The sequence below is a fragment of the Nycticebus coucang genome, chromosome 2 (assembly GCF_027406575.1).
Source record: "Nycticebus coucang isolate mNycCou1 chromosome 2, mNycCou1.pri, whole genome shotgun sequence".
Classification (NCBI taxonomy): Eukaryota; Metazoa; Chordata; class Mammalia; order Primates; family Lorisidae; genus Nycticebus; species Nycticebus coucang.
The window spans coordinates 48,658,920-48,683,925 of record NC_069781.1 but is presented as its reverse complement, the minus strand read 5'-3'; the positions used below and the strand labels follow the sequence as shown (position 1 = coordinate 48,683,925).

General features: G+C 32.0%; 1 non-coding gene across 1 annotated transcript; it reads left to right on the top strand.

The window, feature by feature from the left end:
* Positions 1 to 21,905: 21,905 nt before the first annotated feature.
* Positions 21,906 to 22,012, top strand: LOC128579968 (U6 spliceosomal RNA). The gene has a single exon (XR_008378335.1). It is a non-coding gene; the product is annotated as a U6 spliceosomal RNA (small nuclear RNA).
* Positions 22,013 to 25,006: the final 2,994 nt, after the last annotated feature.

The window sequence follows — 25,006 nt, the reverse complement described above, 5'->3', positions numbered from 1 at the left end:
ATTAGCACCCTGAGTACAGTATGCTTCAACTTTAACACTTTTAGCTCTTGACTTTGAGTTGTTCAAGGTCAGATTAATAGTCCATTTGTTTTTGTATCCCCCTGCTAACACAGTGGCTGGTTCACAGTGAGCACTTAATAAAATCCACTGAACGGTTTCATATGTTAATACATTTATTAACAAAATTTTGCATAATATTACTTCATCATTTGTATTTTCAAAAGAGGCTAACGTATTTCCGATATGAGGAAAACTTCCCAAGCATCCATGAAATCTTAGCTTTCCCATATGCTTATTCTATTTTGCCATAGTTCTTCCTGCAAACCCTGGTGACTTGTAACACTACATCATTGGTCATTGCCATACTATTGCATGGACCACTAGACTGAACTTGTTCTTCGTTGCCCTTCTGCAGGACACAGGAGTCTAGTGCTTCTGCCACACTCACCTCTCTGTCAAAACATCCCTCCATCTGACACTCCAACCTGGATCTTTACAGTGTTCCCATGTCATGTCTGGGCTTCTGTTCTTTGCACTCTGTAGTCTCCTACTTCAGTAACCTGTAAGTTCTCCTACTACAGTAACCTATAAGTAAAGTTAGTCTTTCTTTACTGTCATTTACTCTCTCCATAGAGCTCTATTAATGAAACGGTAATGGTAATTTCCTTTTTACTGTTCATGGGCAGTCTCCTGTCTTCTCTTTTATGATATTTCTTACATGGGAAGATACACTGTTTCCCCTAGTAATCACTATAGCTAGCTTTTGAAAGTTAAGTAACTGATGTTTGCAACATTTTGTGGAGATCAGGCCTTGCTTGCAAGATCAAATCTTTGCCATCAGTTTGTCTGATTACTACCTCCCATCTAGAATAGTTAAGTCTAATAACGAGTCCAGCCACTCTCTTCTTCCATCCCAAGGCCTAGGACTTTTCAATCAGCAGAGGCTGAGAATCATTCAGGTAAAGGCACCGTATCAAAAGTGGAAGAAGACTCTGTCAGAAAGTAAATCAAGATTTTGTTTGGGGTGGGGAAGGTTGTTCTTGCTTTTATATCTAGAAGATGAACTATAAGAGCAACCCCTATTCCTGATAAGTATCTAACGAAGTGTCAGAATTTTAAAAATAAATTTTAATTTTGACTTTTCACTGAAATAATCTATAATTCTTAGTGTTTTTTACTTTTGGTAGTTTCAGAATTTCAAGAAGTTTTATATTTGTTATTGGTCATTATTACACAGCTGCATATGATGTTTAAGAAAAACAAGTGTGGATAGTCTACTAAGCAAATGAAATATATGCTATAGTAAAATATTTAGTGCCATTCCTGGGAAAATATGTTCATATGCTCCTCTAAATTTTAGCAGTAACTACATTATTTTTACTAATTCACACATTATTCCCAGGGCTCCATAGACATCAAAGGAATTCATATACTGAATTCAGAGAGAATATGAACATGAACACAGAGACAAAAATCATACTTTAATTTTCAGTAACATTTAATTAAATTAAGCATTTTCTTGGAATTGCTTATGAATGAATACAGGGAGAAAAGCATACAGTATTAGTAACTGTGATTTAGTCTCCAAATGATAGTACAGATATTTTTACTCCACAATAGGGTTGCCATGTACATAACTTATGGTTATTAGGAACTTAGATTTCAGTACTTATTGAAGACAATTCCAGATCACAAATGAAACTAGTCTTCCTGTCTACAGATCTTTGCTCAATAGCTAGGGAGACTCCACACCTGGTAGTCATTGAACGAAGTAAGTCTTGGAATTATGTGCTCTTACATTGGCAATACAGACTGATAGTCTGTAATCAAATACTCTTTGTAATTATTTGCTGACCAATATATGAAAAGAGGTGAGTCATTTTCATTTTTGTTAGAATGTGATAATTCAAATGATAATTCTTAAATCTCCCTAAGACAATGTAACCTATTATAAGACATAAAGGCATAGAGACTACAAGGGTCAGTGACCTTAACATAGGTATGTCTTTAAAAAACAATTTTTTTTTTTTTTTGCAGTTTTTGGCCAGGGCTGGGTTTGAACCTACCACCTCCAGTATATGGGGCTGGCGCCCTATGCCTTTGAGCCATAGGCGCCACCCCAAAAACAAAATTTAAGTTTCAGTTGCATATGTTTTACATGTGTTATCTTGGTATTTAGTAAATTTATTAAGACACATTACTGCAAAACAAATTTGATTTGTTAAATCTTTGATAATATATTTCAATGGAATTTTTTTATTTCACAATCATATGAGATATATCTACATCTATGTATTATGGTATCTAATTACTGAAATGAACAATCCCTAATATATACAAAAATCTATTGTATATAATACAAAATAGAAAATCTGTAATTGTAGTACATGATTTAACAATGTCTGCGCCTTCTTTCAGGCTCCAACAAACTGATTGGTAGAAATAACCTTGCCTCACCAAAGCATTTTGAGATTCTAGTAAATTTTCCATAACTGGGATTGAAGATGGGACATCAAAATAACAAAAATCAAGAAAAGAGATAATATTTAACATATCTGCATAACATCATAAAAGCTTCAGCTGAGTCTTGGAATTCTTTTAGGAAGATTAATCCCTCATTCTTAGCGCTTCCACATTCTTAATTATTTCCTCAGCTCAGTGGCTTTGATCCAACCCTCCTCCTTGATCCATGTTTTTCAAAATATTCACTCTAGCAAACAGAATAAATTCCCATGTAGAGGTTCCTGGTTGTACAAACAATAATTAATGTATTTTTTCTGAAAGTTTTCGTCACGATATTATAAGGGATCATCATAAGAATAATCTAGATGCTATTCAAATAGCTTTGTGAAAGCAATTGTTTTCTTGTCATTGTTACTTTTGATTATATTATGCCTCTTGAATATTGTAAACTTCCTTGGGATAAAGAATAAAATCTGTGTTGTTTATCGTCATGCTGTTGCATATACCATAGTTTCTTATCATGCTCAATAACTTAAACTGAATGAGTAAATAATTACATCATGTTCTTTTAATGTAATTTAGATATTTCTAATCAGATATTGTTTGAAGAAAGATCATGAAAATCTGGAGTAAAGTACATCTCAAGCCAGTTGCTTACTCTTTGCTATGCTACTCCAATATGAGGATATTGAATAACAGAATAAAAGCTATCTTCAAAATATTTGAATTCCTATTTTTGAAACTAAATTGATTGATCAAATGTTCAATTATCAGATACATGAACTGTTAAGAATGTTGATTACAGATAATTAACTGATCTAATTACAAATAATTAGCAAGTTCATAAAAATTTTCATGCACTGGCAGCTTCTGTATAAAGAATAGGAAACATGAGTAGCCAAACACCTCTACAGCAGTATTTGATTACTGTCAAAAAACATTGCACCTATTAATTGAGGTGGAGATTATAGAAATTTTTTAGTAGGAAATAGAAAATGACCACAGAGGAAAAAATATTCAATATTTCAGGTAATATCATAACTAAAAATACTTCTTTTACCTCTAAAATTGTGATGAGCTACACAACAGTTGCCTCAACGTTCCATCTGTCCTCTGTCATTTTTAATCTGATCTGAAAATTAAAGAGTAAAGCTAAAAACAAACAAAAATCAAAACCCAGAGAAATGTGAATGGCCAATAAGCACATGAGAATATATTTCACAACATTAGCCACCAAAAAAGGCATATCAAAAAATTATATTGACATTTTATATTTTGACATATATGTTTTGAGAAGCATTGTTTTATTTAGATAATCTTCGGAATAACAGTGTTGCGATTCAAGGTGTACAAAAGCAATTCATGCAGCCAAAATATTTGTATCCCATAATATTCGGAAATTTAAAAAAAACATTAATTAGCATAAAACCCACTGTTAATATTCGAGTGGCATTTACCATAAACTACATCACTCTTCCTATAATATTAATCATTCATGATGTTAAAACCTGTGCCTTTATATATATATATATATATATGGATTATATATGTATTACATATATAATATGTATTACAAATATACATTTTTTTTACTGTGACCTTTTTATCGCCTGAAATTGGGCCTAAATTTAAGATTTTTTTGTTTATTTAAAGAGAGCAGGAAATATTAAATCGTCTTTCCAAAACCAAAATATTTTAGCTTCCACTTCTATAAATTCTCCAGCCCGCTGGAGTTTCCTTCCCCATGTTACTTATAGATGACTCAAACCTGCATTCAAATTATAGTTGAAACCCAGAATTTCTCCCACTTTCTGGAAATTCCTAAGCTATACATTTCTCCTAGTCACCTCATACATATTTAATTTTTCATGAGTCTCTTCTCACATCTCTTTCTCTCCATTTGGGTCTATTAGGCATGGGGGAAAGAAACTCCTTTTCTCCAAAATGCTGTATATTTCATTTGTATATTATCACTTTTTTTCCCTAAAGATTCTGATAAATGATAAGGATAGAATAACATAAAACACATTTCACACCATCATATAAAATTCAGAATAAAATATGGAAAAAAACCTAAAATTTAATTTGACCATTAGGACACTTGTTGACATTTCCAAGGTCATATGTTAACATTTCCTATGCCACATCTTGCTCTGAGAAATTCTCAGTGGTCATTTCCTCTTTGAGGGACAGCACCCTTTATCTGGCTTGGACTTTTCTCTGAGACCTATGGCTGTCCTTGCCAATTTCTCTGTATTATTTATGGGTTGCTTTGATTTTTCGTCACCAAATTTTTAGGGTGAAAAATGAATTCCTTTTTACAAAGTGTAGAGAAATTGAAGTTTTTAACTTCTAGCCAATCTAATCTATGCGCTAGTTGTTATGACCCAGAGCCTCTACTTTCTAATGATATATGATCTAAGCATATTAGATCATATTATTTTTTCATTCCTGTCTTTAAATATTTTTGTTAGTAAAATGTCAGCTCTTAACAAGTGCTATGTGTTAGTTATTGTTATTATGATTAGAAATATCATTTGAGGAAATAAATCAGCATTGCCAGTCTTGGAATTTTAAGAAGCCTGTGCAATCTGAACAGGAATTAGGGAATTAGGAATTAGGGAATATTAAGAAGCCTGTGCAATCTGAATGGGAAGTAGGAAATCTGGATTTTAGCTCCCTGTGCATTACATGTACTAAGAAGAGTGTGACGTTTGTTTTTTACTTCCCCCTGCATCTCTTATTTCTTAGAGATAAATAACTTCTCTACTATCATTATAATTCTAAAATTAAGTTATAAAGTTTGAAAGGTTTAGAGTAAGTTGGTAAATTATTAGTGTCATATTGCTAAATGAATAATTTGATTTTATTAAGTAAAACTATTTCATGATACTTGAGTTCTGAATTTAATGGGACAATGTCTGGTTACTCTTCAAATGGTATGTGACATAGTTCATAGTTCTTTTTTTTTTTTTTTTTTCTGAGACAGAGTCTCACAATGTCACCACTTGGTAGAATGCCATGGCATCACAGCTCACAGCAACCTCAAACTCTTGGGCTTAAGCAATTCTGTTGCCTCAGCCTCCCAAGTAGCTGGGACTTCAGGGACCCACCACATTACCTGGCTATTTTGTTGTTGTTGTTGTCATTGTTGGTTAGCTGGCCCGGGCCAGATTCAAACTTGCCAGTATGCAGCCTGTGTCCTAACCACTGAGCTACAGGTGCCAAGCCAGTGTGACATAGTTCTAAGGACAGATACATAATGTAAATATATTTCATTGGTATATGGCCCTAGTTTTGTTGTGCAAGTAGCTATAATACACCTTATTGTCATTTATGCTATTATTATAGTTATTGCCATAACAAAATCATAGGATAGGTGCTTAAATAAGAGAAATTTATTTTACTTTAGTTTTGGAGACCTTAGAAGTCCGAGATTAATATGCCTTCAGGGCTGGTTTCTAGTGAGGCCTCTCTTTCTTGGCTTATAGATAGTTTCCTCATTTTTGGCTCTTGTGTGTGCATGGGCAAGAGAAAGAGAGAGAGAGAGGGAAAACTACAAATATCTGGGGTCCTCTCTTCTTCTGAAAAGGCCACCAGCTCTATTGGATTATGACTTCATTGAACTTTAATTACCTCCCTAAAGACCATATTTTCAAATATAGAAGGTTAAGGTTTTAACATTGAAAAATTTTGAAAACTCAATTCAGTCTATAACAGTTGATATCTTTCCTTCCTGGACTCTTTTGCTGCAGTTTATGTAAGGAGTCCCTAAGTGCCCTTGGTGTCTTGATGTGTAACATTTTAAGATTTGCATCTAGAGTAATATTTCACAATCTTTTAGAAGAGAAATAACCTTATGCAACTAATTTCATACAAAGTAAAATGTATGAAAGTGATAAAATAAAGAATGGATTTTTCAGTACTTTCAAATTACTAAAAAATATGTATTCTGGATTTATTTTTCAGAAATTGTGAATTACTTCCTCGAAGCTCTGGAGTTTCCCTTATTTACACTTACTAGACATATGCTTTTCTGCCGTTATTGTAACAGCATTCTTGTCTAATTCTTGGTACTATGTAAAAGTAACCTTGTCTTTGAGGACATCATTACAGTTTATACCACAGCAGTCTAATCTAGAAATCCAATTCACAAGGTTACATAGCTAGTTGTTAACATTGGTAGATCTAACAGCAACCCAGGGTGGGGGAGGGGGAGCAGTTCACGGTCCCTGTGTGGACAATAAGGACATACACCAATACTCTAATCAACTTGTAGACATCTCCCCTACTGGGAAGAGGAAATGGGCTTTTCCATCCTAAGTTCTTAACCAATGTTGTAGCAACATCAGTTTTATTACTAATAACACATAAGCTTTAAATTACAATATATTTCATTGCTCAGTATTGAACAAACATTATAATCAACAAAGAGGTTGATACAAAGATCTGTTAATTATATAACAGTTCTCTCTTGCTCCCCCAACATGCGTGAACTCAGTGTCAATACATCTCTTGTAATAATGAGTTTTTGATGGTCGCAAATGTTTTATGCAGTTCCTGTCTCTACCTGCTGTGGTACTATGTATTGAAGTATGGATTCAAAATAAATCACACTAACCTGGTGACTATAAACACAAAGAAATAAAACTTAAGTTACATCAAGTCTATCTATATGACCTCTCATAGCTTTTGTTTATAACTTAAAATAGCAAAATAGTACAAGCTGAAAAATTTACCAAACATGAAGTATTTACTAAATCTAAAAAAATAATCCTAACATTAAGTTAATGATGACTGAGTAGTATTCTGTGTATGTATATGCCACATTTTGAAATCCATTTATTATACGCAAAGGAAAGGACGTCATTCTATAAAAAGGACACCTGAATTCAAATGTTCCTAGCAACACAGTTTATAATTACAAAGACATGGAAACAAGCAAGTGTCCATTAATACGTGAATGGATTAATACAATGTGGTGTATCCACCAATGCATGAATGGATTAATAAAATGTGGTATATGAGTACCATGGAGTACTACTCAGCCATTAAAAAAATGGTGCTCTAGTATTGTTTGTGACAACCTGGATGGAACTGGAGAACATTCTTATAAATAAAATGTTACAAAAAATGGAGAAATGAACATACATACACATGTTTTATATGTATGTATATATATATCTCAATACCAAACATACATACACATGATATATGTGTGTGTGTATATATATATATATATATATATATATATATATATATATATATATATCAATACCAAACTGGAACCAATCGATCAATATTTAAGTGCACATATGGAATATCAGTGAAAATCAAACTGGGGGAGAGCAGAGGAGCGGATGGGTAAATTCATATCTGTTGGGTACAATACACACTATCTGGGTGAAGGGCACACTTAAACTTTCACTCAATCTTTACAAAAACCAAGTGCAGAAGTGTTCCCTTTCCTCTGCATCCATGCCAACATCTCTAGTTTTGGGATTTTGTTATGTTAGCCACTCTTACGGGAGTGATTTTGTTATGTTAGCCACTCTTACGGGAGTTAGATAATATCTCAAAGTGGATTTGATTTGCATTTCTCTGATGATTAAAGACGATGAGCATTTTTTCATGTGTCCGTGGGCCCATGCGTCTGTCTTCTTCAGAGAAGCTTCTGTTCAAGTCCCTTGCCCACAATGAAATGGAATTACTTGTTCTTTTCTTATTTATAAGTTTGAGTTCTCTGTGGATTCTGGTTATCAAACCTTTGTCAGAAAGGGAAAGAAGTATTGAGAATACTCAGGGATCTAAAAGTAGACCTACGTGTGAAACTTACTAAATGTAGGATATAAATTTCTTAACACAATAACTAAGAAAATGCCAAGAAGGCTATGTTAACCAGTGTGATGAAAATATGTCAAAAGGTATATAAAACCAGTGTATGGTGCCCCATGATTGCATTAATGTACACAGCTATGATTTAATAATAAATAAATTAAAAAAAAAAATAAAAGTAGACCTGCCATTTGATCCTGCAATTCCTCTACTAGGTATATATCCAAAAGACCAAAAATCACTTTATAACAAAGATATTTGTACCAGATTTTTCACTGCAGCTCAATTCATTACAGCCAAGTCATGGAAGAAGCCCAAGTGCCCATCGACCCATGAATGGATTAATAAATTGTGGTATATGTATACCATGGAATATTATGCAGCCTTAAAAATATGGAGATTTTACCTCCTTTACATTTACACAGATGGAGTTGGAAGATAACCTACTTAGTAAAGTATCTTAAGAATGGAAGAAAAAATATCCAATGTACAATGTACTCAGTACTATTACGAAACCCATTTATAATCACTCACACTTTCATATGAAGAATAGATCACAACTATGGCCCAAGATGAAGAAAGGAGAAGGAGGGATGGGATGGGAGGAAGGAGGTCAGATTAAGGGAGGGTGAATGGTGGGATCACACCTATGGTGCATAATGCAAGGGTACATGTTGGAACTATTAGTATAGAGTATAAATGTCTTAACACAATAATTAAGTAAATGAGATGAGTTATATATTAACCACAGTGATGTAAGCATTCCTAATTCTATATGAAATCAGCACATTGTACCCCATAAGTGCATTAATGTATACATGATCTATGTGTTTATGGTTTAATAAAAAAAACAAAAAGCTACCATAAAAAAAACCAAGCATATAAACAAAACATAATGTAACGTCTAATATTTTGAATTATAAAAACCATCTCCCCAACATAAGAGGAATATGTGAGTGGGTGGGCATTTTGATATGTAATTAAATACAACCAATATATATATTAAAATATATATAATATATAATAAATATAAGAGTTCTTTGGATAAAAATTGATTCATTAAAACATGTGAAGGAAACAAGATGAATAAAACAAAGTAGTTATTCACCAAATAGATTAAATTAAATTAATTTAAAATTAAAGTTCATTGCTTTATAAGAGGTAATTATTTCTTTACAGACTACAGAATAAGTTGAAAAATTAAAACATTGTTTCACTGGTTCAACTTAGTAACTACTGATAATTGTAACTTTGCAGTTTTGTTTTTCTCAAATTTGCCTATATCATGCGCTGAAAATTTATTTACATAAAAATTTTTGTGTTACAGCTTCCCATAGGGCCAAAGTTCAAACTATTAAGAACTCTTTCCCTCTTTTATTTGTACTACAGTATTTAATTCGTTTATTTTTTATTTTTAATGTCATGAATATATTACATATAAAAAGTTCAACAAAAGAAAAAACAAACTCTGTGTTTTTCTTCCAGCTATCATTAATATTCATTTCATTTCATGATTATTAATAAAAATAAGTTTTGCTTATGAAGATGAGTAAATTTTTACGTGTGTGTATTGAAAGCTTTGCCTGAAGCATGAGAGATATTTGGAGCAGAAGGATAATTTGAGAGCTCCCAGATCTTCTAATAGATTCATTCATACGTGAGAAAAGGTACAGAATTGTCTTCATTAAATGTATGGAATCATTCTCATTAAAAAATAAACAACAAAACAAATAGACAAATGAAACCAAATTTATGAACTTAATTTAGCAAAAGATAATGTCTAATAGAATTAATTGGTTTATTTTTCTTTATAATTTATCACTATGAAAAAACTATAATGAATGAAATAAGCTCAAATTAGCATATTGACAACTCTTTTGTTTTAACAAAGGAAACACAAGTTAATTGAGGCTAGGAGTGGCCTGTTGTTATAGCTAACTGACTAGTGAAGATAATGGAAAAGTTTTTTTGTATTTCACAGAAGAAACAAACAGACCAAAAAACAGTAATGCATTGGTCAAAAATTGGATGATTTGTAAATTAGTAGTAATTACAGAATATCGTGGAATTGTATATAAGGAGATAATTGTTCCAAAAATAACAGTTGGAAAGATTCAGAATCACTTACAAAATAAATACCATTCTTTAATATTTCATCATTATCTTAATTTTTATATAAATCTGTAAGTTACTAAAATAGCAACACCAAGGGGAACATATCTGTTATTCAATATTCAAAATAAAATTCGGAATATTTTGCCCCCTGTTTTCACATGCAAGTCATGAATTTTTTTCTTTAGGGGTAGGATGTCAATACAAATTTCACATATAGTACAAAGGAATGGCTTTTCAATATTTCTTACATAATAAAATCACACTCTAAATAAAATCTTGCCAGTTTCACTTTGCATAATTTTTTCAGAAGATACAAAAAATTGCACAAGATTTTCAGTTTCAACTTTTCACAGTGACTAATCTGTTTAAAAATATTTTCTTAAATATGCCCTTTTAAAATTAAATATCTTTAATGTGACTGGTTTGTAGTCAACTTGAAACAGTTGAGTAGAAGCTTTCATGCTTTCAGAATTACTGTGTATATTCTTTTGTCAATTTTCATAAAATATTTGAGTTAAATACATTCTGCATTATATAAAATGTGGTTTAAAATAATATGTAGGTTACATGTCTTACCACATTTGTGCACATTAAGCCACCTACTGTATCTGTTTGTAAACTGAATTTCACAATGTAAAAGCTATTGTTTGAGGTTTGTTGAAAATCATTGCAGGGAAGAAATCAGGTTATGTGAAATAAATGCAATTAATGAGAGATAATCCAAATCCTTCTATAGGGTGGTAAGGAAATTGGTCATTTTTTTCTTCAGCAACATAATAAAAATGGATCTAACTTGCTAACTAAAAAAACTAGATAAAAGAAATAAAGAGGGGAGCCATCATTTTTCTTCCTGGGAAAAGGAATTGAAATATGGTTTTGTTGTTGTTGTTGTTTGTTTGTTTGTTTTTACCAGAAATAAAACTTCAGGTAAAGGTAAATAGTAAATAAATAAATAAATATATATATATTTACAAGTATATATATATATATACTTTTTTCAAGTCGTGTGTGTGTGTATGTATATATGTGTGTGTGTGTATTTATTTGTGTGTGTATTTCTTTTTAAAGCATCCTAAGAGAATGAAAATTGCTGACTTTCTTTTAAATGTCAAAAGATATTTGTTTAGTGCAATCACCCTTCACCTTTTTCTGTTTTAAGGTTTCCCTTGAGAATCTGAAAAAATTAGGTACCCACTCTATGAAAAAGTACAGAAAACTGAATAATTTCAGGTACACAAGTATCTCGAATTTTTTACATGGACACAAGAATTCCATCTATTTATTTTTTCATTTTCTCAGAAAAATAAATCAATACTTATTATTCAAAAACCAAGTCAAAGAAGTAAATACAACTTCTTTAAAAGTTGTTTCTCTCCAAATCCCCAAGGTTCTTCTTCTTTAGTATCAAATAGTTAACTGAACACATTTTTTCCTACATATACAGGAATATACATAAATATTTATATTTATTATTAGCTATTTATTATTAACAAAAGAAAGCATTGCATTAACATTATTCTAAATTTTGCCTCTCTTTATTTAATATGTACTAAAATTTTATATCTGAGAGTGACCAAATATATATATATATACACATATATATATATTTACTTCTTCATGATATTATAATATAGTTTATTAGGTTTGATCTCTGATAGTGATCAAATATATATATGCATATATATATTTACTTCTTCATGATACTATAGATATAATTTATTAGGTTTCTTGGAGATAAAATTATACGATGAAAACATATGTATGCATTTAGATGTATATGTGTGTGTCTATATATGCATGTGTGTATATGTGTGCATATATATATATATATATATATGTATAGTCAAATGATTAAGTTTGCAAACACATCCTAGAAAAGGCACCACATAACTCATTGCTGAATATCACTGATTTCCCTTGGGAAAGTATTTCCCTTGGGAAGGCCCTGATGCCAGTACCTAGTCCACCCTTCAAAGCAATTTTGAAACATTTTCTGGAACGGCCATCAGATTGGTCATCCTACATGGTCTGACAATTAAGTTCATGAACTCATTTTTTAAAAAGTGCTTTGAAGGGTGCACTAGGAGCTGGCATCACTGTGTAGATTCCCAAGGGGAGTGCTTCAAAGGAGACCACAGTGATATTTAACAATGAGGTATGTGGCATGTTTTCTAGATGAATTCACAAACTTAATTATCTATCTTCATATGTAGGCAGATATTTTAGTATAAGCTAATTTCAAATTGCTTTCCATATGAATTGAACAGTTTTTTCTCTGCTAATCAAGGTATGAAAGAATTTAAATATTTTTCTAATTCTGTTTCTTTTTCCATCACTAAAAAGATCTTTTGTCATTCTGATAAAAGTAAACTGACATCTACTTTTTCAGAGTCTCACTTTGTCATCCTTGGTACAGTGCCATAGCTCACAGCAACCTTAAACACTAGGGCTCAAACAATTTTCTTGCCTCAGCCTCCTAAGTAGCTGGGACTATAGGCACCCACCACAACACCCATTTATTTTTAGAAACCAGGCATTGAGGTGGGTGCCTGTTCTGGCTCAGGCTCGTCTGGAACCTGTGATTTCAGTCAATTCACCTGCCTCAGACTCCCAGAGGGCTAGGATTACAGACGTGAGCCACCACACCCAGCCTGAAAATTTTTTTCTTATATGTACGGGGCATAGCACGAAACTACTTTTTTTGAAATTTCCCTGATCTTTCTTAGACTTCTCTCACTTTTTTTTTTTTTTTAATTGATGGAGAAACATTGAGAGTACAATGAGCCAGGTTATTCTATTTGCATTTGCTGGGTGAAGTCTCTCTATTAATAGTGTTCCGCCCCCATGCGGTGTGTCACACAGTGGCCTCACACTCCCCTCCTTCTTTCCCTCTGGCCTCTCCCCCATTCTACCTCCCCCCACCTCCTTGTACTAGCATTAATTGTCCTCATATGAGAATTGAGTACATAGGATTCTTGCTTCTCCTCCCACACTCCCCTTCCTCCTTCCCTTTCTCTCCTCCTCCATTCCCCCCTCCCCACCATGTACTAGCATTAATTGTCCTCATATCATAAACGAGTACATTGAATTCTTGCTTTTCCATTCTCGTGATGCTTTACTAAGAAGAATGTATTTCAACTCCATCCAAATCAATACAAAAGATGTAAAGTCATCATCTTTTTTATAGTATTCCATGGTATACATATACCACAGTTTGTTAATCCATTCCTGGATTGGTGGGCATTTAGGTCGTTTCCACAATTTGGCAATTGTAAATCAAGATGCAATAAACAGTATTGCAATATTGGCAATTCTTAATAATAAAAACAAAGCCAGAGGTATCACATTGCTAGACTTCAGGCTATCCTATGAGACCATAGCAATCAAAACGGCATGGCATTGGCACAAAAATCAGAGACATAGACTTCTGGAATCGAATAGAAAACCAGGAGATGAAACTAAAATCTTACATCCACCTGATTTTTGATAAACAAAAGAAGAACATTCACTGGAGGAAAGAATCAATAAATTTAATAAATGGTGCTGAGAGAACTAGATAACCACTTGTATATCAATGAGCAAGTGAGATGAATAGAACCTTCTATAAAGAAGACAGATGAATGACTAACAAACATATGAAAAAATGCTCATGTTCCTAATTATCAGAGATATACAAATCAAAACTACCCTGAGATATCACCTAACCCTAGTGAGAATGGTTCCCATCACAAAGACTCAAAGCTGCAGAAGCTGGTGTGGATGTGGAGAGAAAGGAACACTTTTACACGGATGGTGGAATTGCAAAATAGTGCAACCCTTTTGGAAGGAAGTATGAAGAATCCTCAATGAACTCAAACTATACCTCCCATTTGATCCTACAATCCCATTACTCAGCATCTACCCAGAAGAAAAAAAAAATCATTTGATCACAAGGACATATACCTCTTTTGTTAGGTATATTCCTAGGTATATTTGAAGCTACTGAGAAGGTAATTGTGTCCTTGATTAGCTTCTCATCTTGGCTGTTATTGATATATACAAAGGCTACTGATATTGTGGACATTGGTTTTATATGCTGAGACATGACTATATTTTTTGATCACTTCCAGGAGTCTTGTGGTTGAGTCTTTGGGGTTCTCTAAGTTTAAGATCATATCCTTGTCAAAGAGGGTGAGTGTAATTTCCTCTGTCCCAATTTGGATGCCCTTTATTTCCTTATCTTGCCTGATTGGATTGGCTAGCACTTCCAGCATTGTGTTGAATAGTAGTGGTGATAGAGTTAGTTATGATACTGGTGATGAGTAGTGGTGATAGAGATAGTTATTTCACACATTTTTTATAAATTAGAGAATTTATTTAAAATGTATAAAATAACTTTATAATTTTCTATATTTCTCTGTATTCCTTTTTTCTTAATGACTTAAGAGATTTCCTTTTTTAATTTTTTTTTTTGTATTTTTTTTCTTTTTATTGTTGGGGATTCATTGAGGGTACAATAAACCAGGTTACACAGGTTGCATTTGTTAGGCAAAGTCCCTCTTACAATTGTATCTTAATATAGTTAGGAATCTCAAGTTCTATTGTTTGTATGTATTGCAAGAATCGGGGTGTATAACCTTTAGATTGGTTTGAAAACTACATCTCCAAATATGTAGGTTTTGTTGTGTGGGCACAGACACATGCCTATACACACACACAGACACACATTCACAGGAATAAAATTGGCTCATCCTAAACTCATGATATATCTGTCTTATTAACCTAATAGTGATTAAATAGTGGCTTACCAACCTAAAATTATTTTATTAATAGCCAAGTGTTTCAGTATGGAAAAAAATAAATCTATCAAAGACAACATATTACAAATAAATTTCTGTCTTGTGAATATATTGAATTGCTAGTCATCATGAATGAATTATACCACTGTTATAGAAACTTAGAAGTATAAAATTATATCATGATTATTTTTGTGACTAAAAATATTTCTATTCATTAACAAAACTATTTCTCCTTTATTCATCCACAGAAACATTAACACATGCACACTGAAGCTTCACAACCTTATAAGCATAGCTATTAGAAAAAAATGTTACTATCTTGTACCTAGAAGGTTCTTTGGGTACATAGCTCAGAAATATAGGTCCACAGAATAATTATATGCACAATCCCCCCAAACATCACCAATATTACCATCCACCTCCTTCAGCTCTCACTGAGGTCTGTGTTAGACCCTCCCGGTGCTCTGGTAGCAATGACCCCTCAGAACCTTCATCATTCTGTTGTGACTTCCTGCTTAATGGCCTGTATCCTCCTAATACGGAAGGTCAGGGAGGAGAGAAACCACATTGATAATTAACCATTATTTTCTTAATAGCTCACACAGAACCTGACACATACCAGGCACATTTATCAACAAGTATTTGTGTAATGGGTTGGTAAATTCCACTGTACTCTAAGTATTCCCAGTTTCTTCTTCCTTTTTGCACACACTCCTCCCAGCCTTAGTGTAAACCTCCTCACCTGACTTTACTTTCCCCAGATGGCTTCTCATATGAGTCAATACATCAATTTTTGATTCCTCACCATATGAATTTTCTCAAAATTGTTATTGGATTCATATATGTCTTAACTGACAAAGCACATTTAAAAGGGACATACAATCAAAGCAAGGTTTGTACATCATAATCTGAAATAGAAAGAAGATTCACCCTTCCTTGTGGCCAGAGGGAGACAGAAAAGTTTTAGAGATGGAATTTCAGCTTTGCTAATTTATGTAATAAGGATTTGATTTAGAAAATATTGAAGCTTTTTACTAGATAAAATATCCTAATATATAATGACTCCATAAATCAAATAACAGCATGGATAAAATTTCTATCAGAAATTTTTTTTTGTAAGGAGGTAAAAAGCTTAAGTACACATTAGGTCAATGTGTCAATTATAGAACTCTGGATGAAAACATTACAGTTAGTTCAAAAGGACCATTAATAGGTAAAATTCTGCTAATAGGTCCATCTTCTTATCCTTTGAAACAATATGTAAAACATAACGTTGCTTATCTACTTTTTATAATTTATAGATTATTCACTCTCTAAGGACTCATTTGTTAAGGCCAGGTAATATAAACACTTTAAACACATTGTTTCATGTAATCCTTTCAGCCATTTTATGTATTAAATTTTTCTATAGTCTCTAGTTTTATAGAAAACACAGTGATTCTAAAAGATTGAGGAATATGCCTAAACTGTCAAATCTAAGAAAACACTCCAAATTAAGATTAATATTCAAGTACTCTAATTCAGGAGCCTATTAACATGTTATATATATAATATATATATATACATATAATCATATATATATTATATATATATACACATATATCATTCCAGAGACTACTTTTGAGGGCTTTAATTACTTGCTATTTACATTAGCATTACAAGCATACACTAATGTGAACTAATATAAAACTAAAGTGAACTCTAATGAGCATCCTACTCAGTTTCCAGAACTATGGAAAAATAAATTTTTCTTCTTCATAATTTATCTAGTCTAAGGTATTCTTCTATTACAACACAAAATGGAAACAGATGTTATTTTTAAAAATGGTTGACAATTTCAGATTTTTGTTTTGCTAAGAAATACTGACCTTCATTTAAATAATAATCATTCAGCATAAAGCTATTTAATTTCCATGACTTTGTTTGAGTATGAAGATTCCTATTGCTGCTGAGTTCAACTTTTATTCTGTGATGGTCTAACAAGATAGTAGGAATAATTTTTATTCTTTTAAATTTGCTGAGGTTAGACTTGTGTCCTAAGATATGATCAAATTTGGAGGATGATCCATGGGCTGATGAGAAGAATGTGCATTCAGTGTGATTAGGGTGAAATGTTCTGCAGATGTCTATTAAGTCCACTTGTTGTAGGGTCAAGTGTAAGTCCATTATTTATTTGTTTAGTTTCTTCTTGGAGGATCTATCCAAAGTTGCCAAAGGGGTGTTAAAATCTCCAACTATTATAGTGCAGGAAGATATCAAATTGTTCTTATCTGTTAGGGTTTGCTTTATACATTGAGACGTATTCTGGTAGGGTGCATAAATGTTAATTATTGAAATACCTTTATGTTGAGTGTTTCCCTTGACAAATATGTAGTATCCATCCTTATCTTTCTTTATCTTTATTGGTTTAAAACCAATTGTATCTGCAAATAAAATTATAACCCCTGCTTTCCTCTGATTTCCATTTGCCTATATTATAGATGTCCATCCCTTTACCCTGAATCTTTTTTTATCCTTTAAGGTAAGATGAGACTCTTGTATGCAATAAATGCATGAGTTTTTGTATCCAGTCAGCCAACTGGTGCCTCTTTAGAGGACAATTTAAGCCCAAAACTACAGATGTTGGCATGGATGTGGAGAGAAGGGAACACTTTTACACTGCTGGTGGGAATGCAAGCTAATATGACCTTTTTGGAAAGAAGTTTGGAGAATACTCAAGGAACTAAAAGTAGACCTATCATTTGAACTACAATTCCTCTACTAGGTATATACCCAGATGATCAAAAATCATTTTACAACGAAGACGTTTGCACCAGAATGTTTATTACAGCCCAATTCATAATTGTCAAGTCATGGGACCTCACCTAATACGTGCAATGCAAAGGTACATTTCAAAACTATTAAGAGTACAATATAAATGCCTTACAACAACAAATAAGTAAGTGAGGTGATGGTTATGTTAACCAGTTTGATGCAAGCATTCCACATTGTATGTCAAATCAGCATTTTTAATCTATTAATCTATCAATAAACATTTAGATTGATTTCACGTCTTGGCTATTGTAATAATGTTGTAATGAACATGAAAGTACATACCAATTTTATTTCCAATGGATACATACCCTGAAGTGACACTGCTCAATCATATAGTAATTCTATTTTTAATTAAAAAAAACTCCACAGTGTATTTTCATAATGACTATATTAATTTACTTTCCCAACAACAATGTACCAGATCCCACTTTTCTCCATATTCTTGCCAACACTTGTAATTTTTTGTCTTTTAGATAACAGCCATTCTGACAGTTATGAGGTGGTAATTTCATGGTGGTTTTAATTTGCATTTTTCTAATAATTAGTTATGTTAAGCACCTTTTTCATATGCCTGTGGGCCATTTCTATTTACTCATAAAATATGTCTATTTAGGTCCTTTTTCCATATTTTAGCAGGGTTTTTTGTTTCTTTGCTGTTGAGTTGTTTGAATTTATTACATATATGGATAATTATTCTTTGTCACATGTATGGTTTGAAAATATTTTCTTCCATTTCATAATTTCATTTTATTGACTGTTACTTTTGTTGTGTAGAAGCATCAATAACATTTGCCTAATTTTGCTTTTGCTTTCTATGCCTGTGAGTTTATATCCAAAAAAATTAATTGCTCAGCCCAATATCATGGATCTTTTCATGTTTTCTTCTAAGAATTTTACAATTTCATATTTTGCATTTAACAAAATCCATTTTGAGATAAATTTTACAGTTTCATGCTTTACATTTAAGGAAATCCATAGTGAGATAAGGATCCAATGTCATTCTGCTGCATGTGGATATCCAATTTTTCCAAAACCATTAATTGAAGAGATTGTCCTTTATCCATTGTGTGTTCTTGACATTTTGTTAAACTCAATCATCCACAAATGTGTGGATTTATTTCTGGGTTCTATATTCTACTCCAATGATAGTTATGTCTGCATATATGCTAGTACCTTGCTATTTTGATTACTATAGCTTTGAAATATATTTTGAAATCAGATGCTTTCTGATTTAGTGTGATGCTTTAGTCTTTGTTCTCTTTACTCAAATTACTTTGACTATTCTGGGTCTTTTTGGTTTTAGGGAAATTTTAGTATTTTTTTTTCTACTTCTGTGAAAAATATCATTGGAATTTTGATTGGGATTTCATTGCATCTGTAGATCATTTCGGGTAGTATGAACATTTTAACAATATTACCTTTTTCAATCCACAATATGGTATATATTTCCATTTTTGTTGTCTTCAATTACATTTATTAATGTTTTATAGTTTTCAGACTACAGATCCAACACCTGGTTAGATATATTAATGTATTAAATGTATTAATTTTTTGGTAACCGTTGCAAATTTGTTTCTGAGACATCTTTTGTGGATAGTTTACTGAGAATGTATAGAAGCACTATTGATTCTGAATGCTGATTTTGTATCTTTCACATTTATTGAATTCATATACTATTTTAAATAATTTGTGGTAGATTTTTTGCTATTCTGCACATATAAAAATGCACATAAGGCCATGTGAATATTATTCTGTTTTACTCTCTTGAAGAATGAAATGAGTAAAAAAAAAAAAAAAAGAAAACAACCCAACATACTGAAGGATATTTCCCTAAATAAATTTCAATTTGATGGTTTTTATTTTTATTTATTTGTTTTTTTGCTTTTATATTTTAATGAAATGCCACTTAGAAGATTTCAAAAATTGAATGTATGTTTAAAATATTTCTATATTTATTTTAGAATCATATTGAGTTAACTTTAAATTTATTAGGATAAGTATGGTTTCGCTATGTGAATATCTAAAAAATGACTTTGCATGGCTGGGCACAGTGGCTCACGTCTGTAATCCTAGCATTTAGGAGGCTGAGGTGGATGGATTGCCTGAGCTCATGGGTTTGAGACCAGCCTGAGTGAGAGCAAGACCTAGCTTTGAAAAATAGCTGGGCATTTTGGTGGGTACCTATAGTCTCAGGTACTTGGGAGGCTGAGGCAAAAGAATCACTTGAACCCAAGGGTTTGAGGTTGCTGTGAGCTATGATGCCACAGCATTCTAGCAAGGGTGACAAAGTGAGACTGTTTCAAAAAAAAAAAAAAAGGAAGAAAGAAAGAATATAAGAATAACTTTGCAATAATTTATTCTCCACTGAAAGTTCAAAATTTAAGTATTTTATATTTTGTGCAATCATTTAAGAAGGTACAGTAAACTATAATTACCCCATTTTTTTTTTTATTTTCAAGTGCTTGTAATAATGGTAAGTTAGAAGATGAGATTTCTTTACTCCGACACTCACATAACACATGGAATTTTATTAGTGCTCAATAATTTTTAGTGTTATGGGTTATCTTTTTAAGCATATCATTGTGAAAAAAACAGCCATCTCCTTTTATGTAAGACTACTAAATTTCATAAATAGACTTTTGATATCATGATTAATTGTAGGTCATTTAAACTTGTTGATTGTAACATTAAATTATAGGTTAGTTTAAATCAACATGGACTATATATATTTATATATATATATTCTTGGGATTTCATGAATAATATTTATACTTGTAGAAGCTTCTTTCTTTTTCAACAATAGTATTGTATTTGTTTATTGTATTATATGAATTATATTTTAATTATCATAGCTATTCACAAATAAGCTGAACTGAAGAATTTATTTCTCTTCTCTTACTCCCACCAGAATAACAATATTAGTTATAGGTATAATAAGAAAAACATATGACTTTTGCACAGTATTCTCAGTTGGTATGCAATCTCCAAAATGAATCAGCATAAAGAAACATACAATTTAGTTTTTATGCTCACCTTATCATTCCTGATTCCTGTGAGCTGAGTTTTCTTCTACAGAATGCTCCATGATTATTTATTTTGTACAATTGACATCATTTGTCTCAACTTACAACAATATTGGACTCTCATTAGATAGGGAAATAATTTAAAGAGATTTTATGCTTTGTATAATTGTCACAAATTGCTTAAATAAAAATTTACATTGTGTAATTACTAGTTTAAGTAATATAGCAGCCAAAGCTATGTAATTTGAAGTAAAAGTATTTGTAGAGTAAAAATCTTAACTAAAATACCTTTTATCTAGCACTCATCTGAAAGACAGGGATTGTGGAGGAAGATGAGGAAAGGGAGGTGCTGATATTTATTAATGGCTAATATCTAACCAGCACCATAGGAAGGGCAATAATATAATAATTGCTACTTCTATTAATAAATTAATAGCAATGACACAAAAATATGTAATAACCAGTATGGCATGGACACCAACAAATCAGAGCGTATTCTGGTATTGAATAGCCAATAATTCTGGCAAGGGAGCAGCTGAATGAATCTCAGGTCTCAGCTACAGGTCAGATGCTATTCTAAGTGTCTTTAATAGACTGCCTCCATTAATAAATCCATCAATTTACCAAAACATCAAAGTTTTGGGTAGATACAATAAAACCAAAGACCAGAGAGAATGAGTAATTTAGACTGAGCTACATGGGAAGGAAATGCCAATTAAATTTAAGCAAACAGACATCAGGCCCTTGCTCTATACCTCTTACATATGCTAACATTTGTATGGTAGTTGATTTAAAACTCAAATTTCCCTGGAGGTATATGTTGTTATTTCCCCTTTTTAAGGGTAAAAATAAAATGGATTAGAAAATTGTAATTTTGGTGCTCGCTTCGGCAGCACATATACTAAAATTGGAACGATACAGAGAAGATTAGCATGGCCCCTGCGCAAGGATGACACGCAAATTCGTGAAGCGTTCCATATTTAAAAAAAAAAAAAAGAAAATTGTAATTTTGAGTAACTTAGTTTGCTTGTTTTCTGAACCCAGGATACAAAGGACATGATTCATCATTGGACTTCAGAGAACTGAATCTTTTGAGAATTAAAATTGTATGACAATTGAATATACGTGCATTTTCTTGGTAGAAAAATTCCATAGACAATTTTAAAGTTTGAATTGTCTTTTCGTCCTTATTTATTGGACAACTCATTACATGTAATAAAATTTTTTTAACTTGACAGTATTAATATGTGTATTATATAGCAGAGTTCAAATGTATGCATTTCAAAACTGTAGAACTCTCAGAACTAAGCAGTAATAGTAGTTTCAACTATGTATCGCTGTGTTCAATTCAAACTAGATTACATTTGGGTAATATTTGTGTATTTATATATGAAATTCCTGATTATGATTAAAATTAATAATGACAAAATCATAAAATGTAGAGAATTTTACAATTAATCCATTATCTCTTATAATACAGGATTTTTATAAATATTAATTTATTTAGGGCCATGATATGTGACCAGTTCCATGACAGACTGAGGAACTAAGTGAAATTTAAAACTAAGACTAGATATACTTTTTTAGAATTATCATTTGGTCAACTTTAACATATGAAGTACAGATTTTTAAACAAATTAATTTTTTGCAGATTTCAAAGAGAAAGAAAATTGTGCTTATATATCCATGTAAAATGTTAAAAATAATGTCAAAATATTTTAATCAAAAAGATAGAATTGCGTCTTCTCCTAAGTTTTATTTAATTCTCTAAAAGTATACTACTTCAATAGTTTTTGCTTAGTTAGCACCCTACCATGAGCTTCTAACTAAAAGAGCCTCAAAAATCCAGACTCAGTTTGGCTAAATATTCTGAGGTAGTCTGTTTATGGGCAGCTCTCGTTAGAAAAGATCTACTCATGAGCAATCAGGCAAGAGAAGGTAATCAAGGGTATACAAATAGGGTCAGAGGAGATCAAACTTTCACTCTTTGCAGATGATATGATCTTATACCTGGAAACCCCCAGGGACTCAACCACAAAATTCTTAGAAGTGATCAAGGAATACAGTAGCGTTTCAGGATACAAAATCAATACTCACAAATCAGTAGTTTTTATATATACCAATAATAGCCAAGCAGAAAAAACAGTCAAGGATTCTAGTCCCTTTACAGTTGTGTCAAAGGAGATGATATATTTGGGAATTTTCCTAACAAAGGATAGGAAAGATATCTATAAAGAGAATTATGAAACTCTGAGAAAAGAAATAGCTGAAGACGTTAACAAATGGAAAAACATACCATGCTTATGGCTAGGAAGAATCAACATTGTTAAAATGTCCGTATTACCCAAAGCAATTTACAAATTTAATGCAATCCCTATCAAAGCATCACCATCATACTTTAACGATCTGGAAAAAATAGTACTTCGTTTTATATGGAACCAGAAAAAACCTTGAATAGCCAAGACATTATTCAGAAATAGAAACAAATCAGGAGGAATCATACTACCAGACTTCAAACTATACTATACATCTATAGTGATCAAAACAGCATGGTATTGGATCTATTAGTATAGAGTATAAATGTCTTAACACAATAACTAAGTAAATGAGATGAGGTATATATTAACCAGTGTGATGCAAGTGTTCCTAATTCTATATGAAATCAGCACATTGTATCCCACAATTGCATTAACATATACATGATCTATGTGTTTATGATTTAATAAAAAATAAAAATAAAATAATTTTTAGAAAGAGTAAATATAGTACTTTACTGAATTCTTATTCTTTTACTACTTCTTTTTTCCTGTCCTAGGGCATTTAAAAGAGCTTTTTACAATAGACAAACAACTATACACACACATTCCTGAAAAGCACAATTCAAAGGAAGGGAGGAGGGGAGGAGAGAAAAGGGAGGAGGAGGCAAGAGGAAGAGGGATTAGTAACCTCTCACCTAATGGGCACAATGTAAGGGTATGCAGCACACCCCCAAGTGAAGGGCTCCTCTACAATATGATCTGTACCTAACAAATGCAAACAATATAACCTAATCATTTCTACTCTCATATTAATCTGAAAAGAAAAAAGTTTCAACGAGTGAAAAAGAGAAACTTCTTATTGATGATAGATTGAATGATTCTAAATAATTATTCTAACAATCAGTAAGACCAGAATGGAAGCGAATGCACTTTTTTTTGATATATGACTTATAACTATTTCATAAGGATTCAGTCAAGATCATCTTTTGGCTAAAATTACATTATACATAGTAGAAGATGAACACAATTCCGGGACCTCACATGCACTTAAAAAAATCTGTGTTAACTAGCTTAAATCTAGGACTAAAATCTTCCTAAATATTAACTTATTAAAAGTTAGAATGTTACTCCAAACATTGGCATGAGTATACTTCTCCCTATATGGAAAAATGCAGATAGAAACATCTAAAATCTATCAACATCAATAATGTTTTTGTCTATACACAACAGTGATAGGAGAAATATGGCTTCTATTTTTAAAAATCAGCAGCTCTTTCATTCTAATGAGCTGGATAAACAAGATGACTTTGTAAATGTTAAACTAATTAAATACGTGAAAAAATACACATACATATTTATCTCTATTAACTCTCCCTTAATGAGGGCAGTGAGGAAATAGGCCTTCAAGCTACTTAGTGGCCATTTGGGAAACGCTATACATGATTTTCATGTAAAACCCATATTAACAATTTTATTATTGTGAAATGGGGGACTGCTTGAGTTTGAAACAATGTCTGAGCTACATAGGGAGGCCCTGTCTCTACAAAATTATAATAATTAGCCAAGCATGCTTGTACATGCCTGTAGTCCAAACCACATGAGAGGCCAAGGCAGGAGGATCACTTGAACCCAGGGATTTAAGAGTTTGAGGTTACATGAGCTATGATGATTCATTGTACTCCAGACTCCAGCCTGGGTGATACAGAGCAAGATATTATTT